Raw genomic sequence first — 11,787 nt, forward strand, 5'->3', positions numbered from 1 at the left:
ACCTACTTGCAAGTGGATTTATCATTCCTCGAAGGAAAAATACGTACAAGTGGATTTTTAACACTTCTCTTCAGGGAGCTGGTGCTTGCAGCAGTGGTTACACCGCTTTGCTTAGTAAATGAGAGGTTTTGATTTATATTCTTAGATATCGCACTCGAAAAAATTTGGACCTAGATAATTATAGTGTTGGTGGGTCACTCAGGCCCCCAACCATTATATCAAGAGAGAATAAAAAAAAGAAAAACTCGCGTGAACATATGCTGTTATGTGACTAATCATTTTAATTCAATTTAATGTTAGTGCTTGTTATGAGCTATCCAAAAGAAAATCTATAAATACTCTTCTTTTCCTTGGTTAGCGATAGAAATCACCAGGAATGTCCAAATGCTAGAATGTGATCCATTGATGATTTAGACTTCAAAAAAAAAAAAAAAAAAAACACCACTCTTGGACCTTTAAGAAGCATATATTCTCCACTGCATGGACGGCAGTGAAATAAGCATAAAATCAGAAAAAAAGCACCATCTTTTGCCTGAAGCCATATGCCCCAACCACTGATTGTAAATTTACAACATCAATAACTTAGTAAGTAAGAAGAATTTGCATGAAGTTAAGATTGAATCAGTTCGAGGGCTGATAAATATTAAAATGAAGATCAAGGATACATAGCAGTTTCAACTATGATGAAGTTATGTGTGGGAAAACCATGACTGCAAATAATTTGTAAAAATCAATTAATCTCCTGAGGCAACAGATTTATGGTACAATTCTCTCAGTACTTGGACGACAAAACTAGAACATTTTTTTGTTTTCCTTCCAAGTTCTTTTTTTTACAATTAAACCTGGTGAAGAGCACTACCAATGTAATACACACCAGCTAAACTACAAAGCATTTATTTCTTTTCTTCTCAATCTCGTCGGAACTGCACCCATATCATTCGAACACAGCAAGTGAAGAAATATTAAAAAAGAAAAAAAAAAGAAAAAGAAAAAAATCTAAGCATAGACCCACATAGACCATGCCATTTTAAGAAGATACCACACATTGAAGCTGGTTTCTTAAGCATAGCCACCACCTTGTTTTTGGGAGTTTTCGCCTTTCTTTGCAGCTTTCATTGCTATGACTGTGTGAACCAAAGTTCTGACCATATGAATTTTAACCTGACCTCGCTTTGGTGGCAGTGGCTTTTCTTCCTTCCTGGAGTAGGTGACTCGATATTCCATTGCTGCTAGCTGTTAAACAAATGAAAAGGCTGCAGGTGGGACTGGTATTCGGGTTTTATATATATCAGGATATTGTTGTACTGATGAGTTGAACTGATGGGAAAGAGAAGAGAAAAGATGGTATTTATAGGCAGCTTGCCGTAGTATTCTGGTCTAAAACCAAAGAGGAGTTCAAGAGATTCTTCAAAATTTCAAATGTGAATGCCACAAAAAAGATGGTAGCATTCACATTACAATATTGCAAGAGATGCTTCTCACAACAACATATGGCAATTGATATTCCTTTAGTGGGTATAGAACATGACAAGAGCCATAATGACCATCAAAAAGGCTGAAATGCAAAGCACGCCTCATGGATCATATCACGAAAGCACATTCATTTCGCATGGGAGACTGAGAATTCCCTTCTGGTCTGGAACCTACTATTCACTGTCCTGCTGTTCATCTAATTCTGTGGTCTAAACCATGGATTAGCTATCAGTCTAGATCCTAGAGCATCACTAATTTTGGGTATCATCATCAGGTTGTGTTGTGCTCTTGCTGCAGGCACTTGATCTGAATACTGCTCATAATCATCAGTAATTTATTAATCACAAGAGTAGCACAGTTGAACCATGATCAAGACAGGAAATTTCGGCAGAGACTAATCTATACAAGTAGCTGCCATAACTGGTGGGACTGGTTGTCGTGAATAAGATCGAAATCTCCCATCCACATGCATTAACTCCTAGCATGAGAGGTTCTTGCCAAGATGGGTTGGAATATCAGTGCAGGATACTCATTATGTGGCAATAATTCTGAGTCAGTTAACCACCAATTCACAAAGTATCCTTTCACTAGAAGCATCTGATCCACTATCAAAATTCAATTAAATTTGAGGGGCCGGCCGACAAATTTGCACGATCGATGGACCCATTGGAAAACAAAAAATCATCGAAAGCTGCATAAAAGAGCAGGTGATCTTCTTATGGCAACGAAGTCCGGCGATATCGAAATGAGAGGATAATTCTTAGAAAGAGTCACTCTATCCATTCAACCATTCAAAAAGCAATCTACACATTTCATGGTTGGGAGCGTCTCTGTACTGGGAAAGCAGAGAAGAACCACCAGATTCTTTGGAGGGGCCTAACTTCTCAGTGGAGTACTTTTCTTATTCTTTCTCTTCTTCTTTATAAATTATTTTCGTCTTCTCTATGTAAATATCTTCTCTTGTCTTAATAAAAGCTGGGGGTAGCCACTGGCTACCTCCATTTACATAAAAAAAAAAGGCTTGACATGAACTGCATCATATTTCAAATACTATCAATATTGGCTCAGAAGTTAGATGGGTTATAACTGAACTTAGAACATTGTTAGTAATTCAAATTACAAAAATGATCATGACTATAACTGGAACCGAATAATTAGCTTTCATATTAAATGTCGTAAAGTTATCTTACAGTTTTTTATAAAAGGTAGATGACTGTTCTCTACGAGATTTAGTAGCGTTGTTGCAGTGGGAATGGGCTCTAGAATATTACTCGACCTTTGAAATGATCATGTATTCATGGAATACTTTATTCTGCATAGCTCTGTTAATCTGAAGAACGTGTCCTTTTTTTTTTTTTTTTTTGAGTAGAAGGGAGGCAAAGCAACCCAAAATTTATTGTTGAAAGAAATAATATTTACAGCCAGATGAACAGCCTTTGTTTAGGGCTATTCACCATCTAAAGAGTCTCAAATTAGAATATTACACAAGTCATCAATACAGTGTGCAGCATAGAACTTGTACCCTCTGTTGTAACAGCGAGAAGAGAATACAAACAGAGATATCAAATTGGACAATGATAAAAGGCCAAGAATAACAGAACTGGAATTCTCTGCACAGTTACTGCAAACTTGAGGCCGACTAACAGAGCTATTTGCGTCTGAGCTTCCTTTCCAGAACTAATGAGCAACAGATGAAATGAGCTCCTTATGATTTCATCCCAATAGATGATGATTCAGCTATGAGTGTGATAAAGAAGAAGGCAAAGATTTTACTTTGCTCCAAATTTTGCTAAAATCAGGCATAAGTTTATGGAATGCTGCAAAGAAACTTCATCATCATCCTGCAATGTGAAAGAAGAACAAACTGTAGAGAGACCCAAAATGGAGATCCAGCAGTCCAAAGTTACAATTAACATCAGATTGCATGATTTTCCTTGAGCCCTCTTTTAAGTAAAGCGAGTCCTCTTTTAAGTAAAGCATCTACAATAAGATGCTCCAAGATGCCCCAAGACAAAGATTGAGCAGCCAAAAAGACACCCAATAGAGACAAAAGAAAGCTAGCTACTTTGTCCATCTTATTCAAGAAAGAGAGCAATCAACAGCTGAAAGGAGCAATTCAGATTAAAAATAGTCAAGAACATCAAATCCAAAATGAAAATGGAATAATGCCCAAAGAGTTTCTTTTCTGAGCCTTATCATATCCAAATATGACATTCAACTTCAGCAATTCCAAAGTCAGCAACGACCATAAAAACAATATATCGCAAAACCATCCAAATCAACATCTTCAAGAAACCCAATTTATAAACTCAAAAGTAAAACAGAAAATTTAGAATCGACTGATTAAGATTTGAAGAGAAGGTAACATCCTGTATCTCAAAGGGGGGCAGCTGAACAATTGATGGTGGCATTGTGTTGGGAAGTTTGGAAAGAGAGAAACAAGTGAGTTTTTCTCATAAGGCCAAGCTCTATTTTCGCTACTCTCTAGAGAATTCTTCTCCGTTCTTCAGCTGGCAGCATCTTTGTTCCGTCCAGGATCGAGACAAACACCAAAACCTCTAGAGGTGTGGATCCCACTTGTGCAAAGCGTGCCCTCATCGTGTGCTGTTATTGGTCCTGCTGCCAGAGCATTTCTTGAGCCTACTGTCAGCCTTGTGGTCATAGAGGAGCGTGCAAGTGCTGTTGGTACTTAGCAAAGTTTTTGTTTCTCCTGTTCTGTTCTCCTCTCTGTTTTGTTGTTTGTGTTCTGCTTTCCTTCTCTCTTTGTACATACTTGATCAATAAAAGCTAGGTGGTCTTTCCAGGCCTCCTTTACCCATCTAAAAGAGGGCAATTTCCTCAATGTTAGAGAAGGCAACTTCCTGAAGATGTCCTTTTGAATACAACTTGAGTCTACAAAGGGATGAGAATATAGAACCAGCACATTCAGATGTGTCGGGAGATATGGCGGCAACTCTTCAAATGGACCAGGTGGTCCAGGGTTCAAAAGTTGGGGATAGGACCACCACAAGCAAATGGCATTTAGGTCAGGCTTTTGCAGATTAAGAAGAATGGGAGATAATATAATGGCGGTCAATTTAAGGAACTTTTTGTTTTTGGAAAAAATGGGAAGGTGGATGATAAGTTCAATTTAGTTGCTATCTGATCCAAGTAGAGACAAATTTAGGCCTAGAAATCACAAGCAACCCGAGAAAACATTGTACGAGTGTCTGGCGATAGCCTGATCCTCTTCTTGAAGCAAGTTTCTAATGAAAACAACTTACACTGAGCATATCTTCAATCAAAAAAAAAAAAAAAAAAAATCACTGAGCATGTAAGTGGGTCTGCTCTCACCTAATGTAAGTGGTGGTTTCCTACCGAGAAAAGCAATGATAACTGGGAAAAGAAAAAGGTGATGCAGCATGTCTGCTGCCACTAAAAGGAAAGGTAAACTTATCTCTTTTAGTTCTGCAGTTGGGAAGCAATGGATCGAAGTCAATGCTCCAAGCTAGCGTCGACTTGATAAAGTCGTTGCCGACATTGCGAGCTAGACTTTCCTTTCGAAGAAAAAAAAAAAAAATCTAGATGGGACAAAGGAGGGTTGGCTACGATGGCATTGTCTCATAGAGCCCATGTGTTGCACGGTTCTCCAAGCAACGGCATGGGCTCATTTCAGAAGTCGCAGAAAGAACAAGAGCACGAAAACTGTAGGCTGTCCGCAACAATAACAAAAAGTTGCGTGTCATTTAATGAATAAATCATTCGATCATTTGTTTGAGAAGGATCCTATCTAGAACTCGCTCCAAAACAAAACATAGCAGAGATTAATGGATAACAAAGATCTGAGAATCAAATGATCATCCATGAGGACTCCTTACATTAAGTAACTGAATCAGAGTAACAGTGAAATTTCAGTGAGTTAGCCTCTTCGGACAACAAAATTACCTGTTCTTTTTCACAGCTTTGAAGGTTAATTTGTATAGAACACCTGTAGATTTCTTACTAGATTGCATGCTGTGAATATATATGATCAAAACTCAGAGGGAAGGGAAAGTCGTAACTTTGGTACACCATTGGAGGTCAGTTACCATGGAAGGAGGTTGTCAACTACCACAAGATGAAGACTAGCTCTGCTTCTTCAGATAAGATCAGACATTGAGCTACTGTAGTCATAGTTATTTGAGAAGGAATTAGATAAAGACTCATTCTGAAACAGAAAATATCATAGAATTATAACCAATTTGGTTAAAACAGATTATCAAACTGAGAACAAATCTCCATTGCATTGCCGATTCTAGGTTTTGCTAAATTGTGGAGCGGGGTCCTAGGCATCTTGACAGCGGCCACCTCCTCTAGTTAGCTCCTTGTCTGTTCCGTTTTGGTCCTCAACCTCAGGCATCTTCCACCTGCTATTCTTGTGGGTTTTGTTCTTCGAAGGCTGTTCTGATCAGGTTCTTACTTCCCCTGCTGTAAAATAAATTAAAAAAAAAAAAGTTCTGTTCTCTTCTTTATTTCCTTCATCTTGTAGATATTTTTCTTTGTTAATAAAAATCAGGTGACTAAGGTTCTAAACCTCAGTCCCCTCCCATTCAAATAAAAAAAAAAAAAGAATGTCGATTCTAACAGCTGCCGATCATAATACCAGGAAAAAAACAGTGTATCAAAGTAACAGAGAACTATCAGTAGGTACGGATGCATCCAAAAAATTTTAGTCAGCCACTTCGAACAACCTAGTTTGTGGAGGACATCTCTAGCCTTCTTAATATATTGGGAAGCTGAAACTCTTATCAGCACCGATGGAGGAGCAACGGTTGTCATTTGGGTTTCCAGAGGTGAATGTGTCTCCAATCTTTAATGACAAGATAGCCATAAACAGGCACAGACACTGCCAGCTTCGGTTGTTGGAGGAAAAATAGAGGCTCTAGAATCTTATCTCTCACAGTAGCCACTACAAGATGCATGTGGACGAAATTAAGCTTCAGCATGAAACAGTCTCTGTGGTTGTCCCCATTTAGTGCTCCAATAAGATTTTGGCCCATCTACTGTTCATTCACCTTTCTCCATATGGTTGACCCAAATTGCTCGTCTCTTTTTTTGAAAGGGAGCTGAATTGCTTGTCAGTTTCCACAGAAGGGAAAGATAACAACAAACGTGGGAACTAACAGAAGTCATGAAGTTGGAGATAAAAATGATAAAAGATACAGTCTGGAGCCAGAAAATGTCCCACCTCCATCGCTTACTGGCTGTGGAATTCGAGGAACAGTGGTGACAGAGGCCATTATATCAAGGCAATGTCCAATGCAGAATAATTAACTGAACTCATTCACCATGGCTTACCAATGGCATCAAGTAATTTTCCCTTTTTGATGAAATATGGAGGAAGTGAGAAACTTCCACCATCTTTTACTGGAACTCAAAACTGAAATAGAATTTGGTACAAGGAAAGGAGTTACATCAGAGGAAGGAGATTGCATAGAAGATGGACCACTGGAGATGACCTTGTGAGTGTCTATGGCCGTGACAGAGCAAAGATTCCCCCACTAAAGAGAGAATGCCAGGTCTTAAAGGGGACTGAGGAAGTTGAAGCCTTCTTTTTCGAAAAAATCGTGGTAGAGCAACTGACTGCATCGTGTAATTTTCAATTTAGCAAGAACATAGAAGCAAGAAATTCGATCACCCCACACTTTATTTTCATCACTTCACAGGCTAAAAAAAAAAAAAAGAAAAAAGGCTCCCAGGTGTTAAATATCTCAGCCATTCACAATTCATCCAAAATCACATTTCTAGCTCAGATTTGCATTCATATCAAGGTTTACATATCGCACAAACATAGCTAAGGTACTTGAGAGAATGGAAGGATCCAGCCTCTATCTTAAAACCCATAATACCTGAAATTAAACATATGAAAAAATTGCCTTCCTTTGCATTATCCTTCACTTTCATTGGCTTAATAGAGCAGAATCGAAGGCATCGCAGCTCTATAGATTACAAAAAGCTTTATATGAACTGGTGGATGAACCTTTGAATCACTCATATCTTCAAGTTTTCTCCTAAGAACAGCCACCTTAAGGTGGCTTTGCAGGAGGCGGATTTCCTTCACTATCTTTCTCACCATCTTCCTCCCCTTCCTGCTGCCTTGGAAGCTAGGCTGACGAGTGACTTGAACAGCATTCTCATAATCCTGGCTTTTATCTGCCCTCGCTTTGGTAAGTTTCCTCCTTTTTTACCCGTTGGAAAGTCAGCAACTCCATATGCCATCGCAACAAGCTCCTTGACAATCAGGCAAAAAAGAAGAGAGACTTTGCAGGCTTTTGAAAAATAATGATGCGGAAAAGGTTGAGGAAGGAGGAGTTTCAACTGTACCAATTGGAATACAAGAGTAGAAGCTCTCAAGTACACCCTTTTCCTAGCAAAATGGGGTGAGGATCTGGTAAAGAGGTGCAATAACAGGTGGTATTTGAAAAATAATGATGCGGAAAAGGTTGAGGAAGGAGGAGTTTCAACTGTACCAATATGGAATACAAGAGTAGAAGCTCTCAAGTACACCCTTTTCCTAGCAAAATGGGGTGAGGATCTGGTAAAGAGGTGCAATAACAGGTGGTCAGCAAAGCTCAGCATCCCATGCTGACAAAACTATCTTTCAAGATGACCCACAGAAATACCAAATATTAATGAGTACATAAGTGACAAGGAATTAATAAAATATCCATTCATGTATCAAATCACATAAAATTTTCATCAAGAGCTGCAATCTGTATGTGGCATTCAATGCCTTGATGATAGCTTTTATTGCAAGTTGCCTGCATCTTAACAGCATCAGAATATCCATATACAGTGATATTAATTTGACACCACAAGCTCATGTGATATGGAAGGCCTCACCGTATCAAACCCAGAAGCTTGGAGATGACTAACCGTTGCTGAAAAACTGGAAACACCTGTACAATTTTCCAGATATATTTAAAAGATAAGAGTGATCAAGAATTCCCCATATCACCAGAAGTAGAACTAGAACTTACAGGGAGATCTCGCTGTTATTTGATATAGTATGATTTTGAATTAGAAGTTGAAGGATGCAGTTGCAATTTGCACAACCTTTATATAGTTTCAAGTTGAGTTCCTACAATATGTTCAGGATTACTTTTTCAACTTTTTTAGTCAATGGAACCCATGCCTTCATGTCTCTCCCAACAATGAACCACCATGGGGTTACAGGATTAGAAAAGAGATATGTCTCCTCCTGCTACCAAAAGTAAAAGCAAGTGGGAATCTTTAAAAAAGGATTTAAAGTTACCGCCTCATTCTGGACTTGTTCCACGTATGGTTGCCGGGAGAAGTTTGAAGGGTCTTTCAATCTTGCAAACTCTCAGTCTACCTTCCATTGGTCAGTTTCTAAAATGTCCAACTTTAGTGGTTCATCAAAAAGACACCATTTCCTTTAGAAGAAAAAACAGAGACCATGATAAGATCTGTCGGAATGGAATTATTATGTGATCTACATATGACCAGCAAAAAGAACCGTGGCTCAGAATATTTTTTATTTTCCAAGAGGCTGATGTGAATGCTCCATTCAGAAATATATTTCCAACTCATCCTATATTTCATATCCAATATCACTTAAAACGTGTCCCTCATTTTTATGTCAAATAAAACAAGTCCCTCATCCATCACAACATAAAGATAAGCCGGACAGAGAAAGCGAACACAAGTTGCTACCAGGTTCTCAGATGACAATATGTACCAGCTCTTTTGGTCATGAATATTAATATTTCAGCCATTTACTGGAGGCTGAAATAAGACTCTAGGAAGGTGAAAAGGAACATTCTGCCAACATTTATCGGTATGAGTTAACACATATATCATAGAGCTGATATAGGGTGGTTTAGAACAGTTCAAGATTCCAAACAGACACATTTAGTTTTGATATTCACTGTGAACAGACATGTACCTCATCAGAATTGTAAAATTCGAATTGCAGCTAATATTGTTGCATGAATGACACCATGGTTCAACAAAATGCAGTCATAGAAATTCAGTGTATCATATCACCATCTTAGGAACGACAACTTTGTTTACTCTCCTTAAAAAAAAAAAAAAAAGGAAAAAACACAAAACTTTGTTTACTTCAATGCCATGCTCAAGCTCACATGCGATGATCTTATATGGATCTATGAAAATTCTCATTTCACTGGAGTTCATAGATGAGAATAATATGATCTGATATTCTATTTGGCTTACAAGATTTTTTTTTCCCCATCTGAACGAAGCTCCTAAGACTTTTGATATGTGGATCCAAAGTTCAGAAAGTAAAAAAGCGGTCTGAAACATAAACCAGAATCAGAATATATTAACCGTAAAAAGTCTACTAAACAAAGGGAATCAAAAATCCAGGGCAAGTGTTAAGATGTGGGGTTCACGTCAGCAGAGAGCCCTAACGCCACCATGTTGTCCTCTTCAAATTGGCGTAGATTGCAAGGTAAAAGGGTCCACATGGGTTGTTTGGATGTATGTAAGAAAGCGGTCTACCTCGGTCTCCATGGCTTAATTTTCTCCTGGGACCACTAGCCGAAAGAGAACAAGCGAGAGATACAGCAAGCTCTGGTCATAATGCATGAAGAGAAAAGGTTGTCAAACCAATATACTATCATGGACTCAGTCTCAGGTAATTTCCTTTTGTTTGTTTTGGCTTCAGGAGAAAGAACCTTCTGGCTTCTGCGAGACACATTATCAAGAATTAGAACAGATACATGAACCTTAGAAAAGATTTGTTCGGTTGACTTCATAGAATATTAGTAGTCAAAGTCTTCCCTGCCTTTGAATCCTCCATGACTGTCTTGAGAGCAGCAAGGGAGCTTTGACCTGGCAACATGCAACGGGGAACACACATGCAGCTTGACTAAAACACAGCTCCAACTACTGCTTTCACATTCTAGGATATAAATTTTTGGCACCAGTTTTCTGTTGCCTGAGTGCACTCATTATGTCTATTTCTACAGAAAACCTGAAGTGGTGCACTGGGTAAAAAGTAATTTGCTATATCTTGTGAATCTTTCAGAGATGCTTAGAGTAACCAAATGAAATGCTCTCTCTTTTTGCTGGTTGTGCTTCTTATCTAAACTAGAGCTACTTTATTTTTCTGCTCCATGTATATGCATGTTGCTGATGGATCTAATCTATCTTTAATGTTTATTTTTTGTTAAAAAAAATCAGGTGGCTTTTGCATAATTAAAACAGCATAAAGATGCAGTAGATAGCCTTTTGACATACTGTAGGAAAAAAAGTTGTTTATCCAAAAAAAGATAGCAATGATCACACTTTTGGACAGAAGTGTGAATTGCCAAATAGTAAATGAAGCAACCAATTTATCCGAAAAAGAAAACCAAGAGAAGAGGAACGATTGCACTTTGACACCAAATAATAGGCGATGCATAGGATGTGCAAATTGACAACTTCAATACAATTTCACTGGCCCTTATCTTCCATATTATATTGGATTCCATTGCATGTTAACCTGCTATGCGCAGTGGCAACTGGAATGGGGTGAACATGGTGAGAAGGTAACTGTTTAGATTGTACTCTGGGACCATGACAATTAATGGCTTCTGCACTACTGAATACCAAACCTTTTTTTTTTTTTTTTAAAATGGATATAAAATGGTGAAAAATAAAACTTGTCCAGTAGATGAGGTAGGGCAGCTCTGTTTTCTTGATGGGGGCACATGCACTAAATTGCATTCCTCATTCAGGTCACCAGGAGGGATATCTTGACAAAGCATCATCTTAGGCTGCAGAAGGATTATGAAAGACAAAATTAGACATAAAATGATTATGAAAGACATTCACATATTATGTTGGTCCATATGCGAGCTAAACTGCAGTGGTCTTTGGACTGTAGCATTCTCTCGGGTGATAGATTTGAGAAATAAGAACCAAAAGTTATGGAAAATGTGCTTAATCGCTTGCGGAGCAAGCACTTATCCATATATATTGTTGTGGCCAAATCTCTGTCATCTGTCGTCGGTAATGAGCACCTACAAAACAACGTCCTCACAGATCGAAATTATATTCGACGGAGACCCTCCGATGCTTAAATCAGAGAGAGAATTGGTGAACAGTAGATTTGAACATCGAGAGTAGCAAAGCTCTGACAAAAAAGTATCTTATCGGTGCTGTTCACTTACCTTCCTTTTATAGATGATTCTGATGTAATTGTCGAGCACGTGGTCCCATTTTTTATGGCGCTAAATTATCAGACTATAATTATAGAATTAGTGGGTCGTTCATTCTCACTAATTGCCGTGATACGTAGTCGATAACCGTTCATAATGGTTATAG

General features: G+C 38.3%; 1 long non-coding RNA gene across 2 annotated transcripts; it reads right to left on the reverse strand.

Moving 5' to 3' along the window:
- Positions 1-7,190: 7,190 nt before the first annotated feature.
- Positions 7,191-8,617, reverse strand: LOC114914242 (uncharacterized). 2 transcript variants are annotated; one of them, XR_003801030.2, is made up of 4 exons: positions 8,472-8,617; positions 8,335-8,390; positions 7,962-8,026; positions 7,191-7,858 (listed from the first exon to the last, which is right to left on the reverse strand). It is a non-coding gene; the product is annotated as an uncharacterized lncRNA (long non-coding RNA). The 2 variants fall into 2 exon arrangements; XR_012141260.1 differs by having other exon boundaries at positions 7,191-8,026.
- Between the last annotated feature and the right edge of the window lie 3,170 nt (positions 8,618-11,787).

This window comes from Elaeis guineensis, chromosome 5 (genome assembly GCF_000442705.2).
Source record: "Elaeis guineensis isolate ETL-2024a chromosome 5, EG11, whole genome shotgun sequence".
NCBI lineage: Eukaryota > Viridiplantae > Streptophyta > Magnoliopsida > Arecales > Arecaceae > Elaeis > Elaeis guineensis.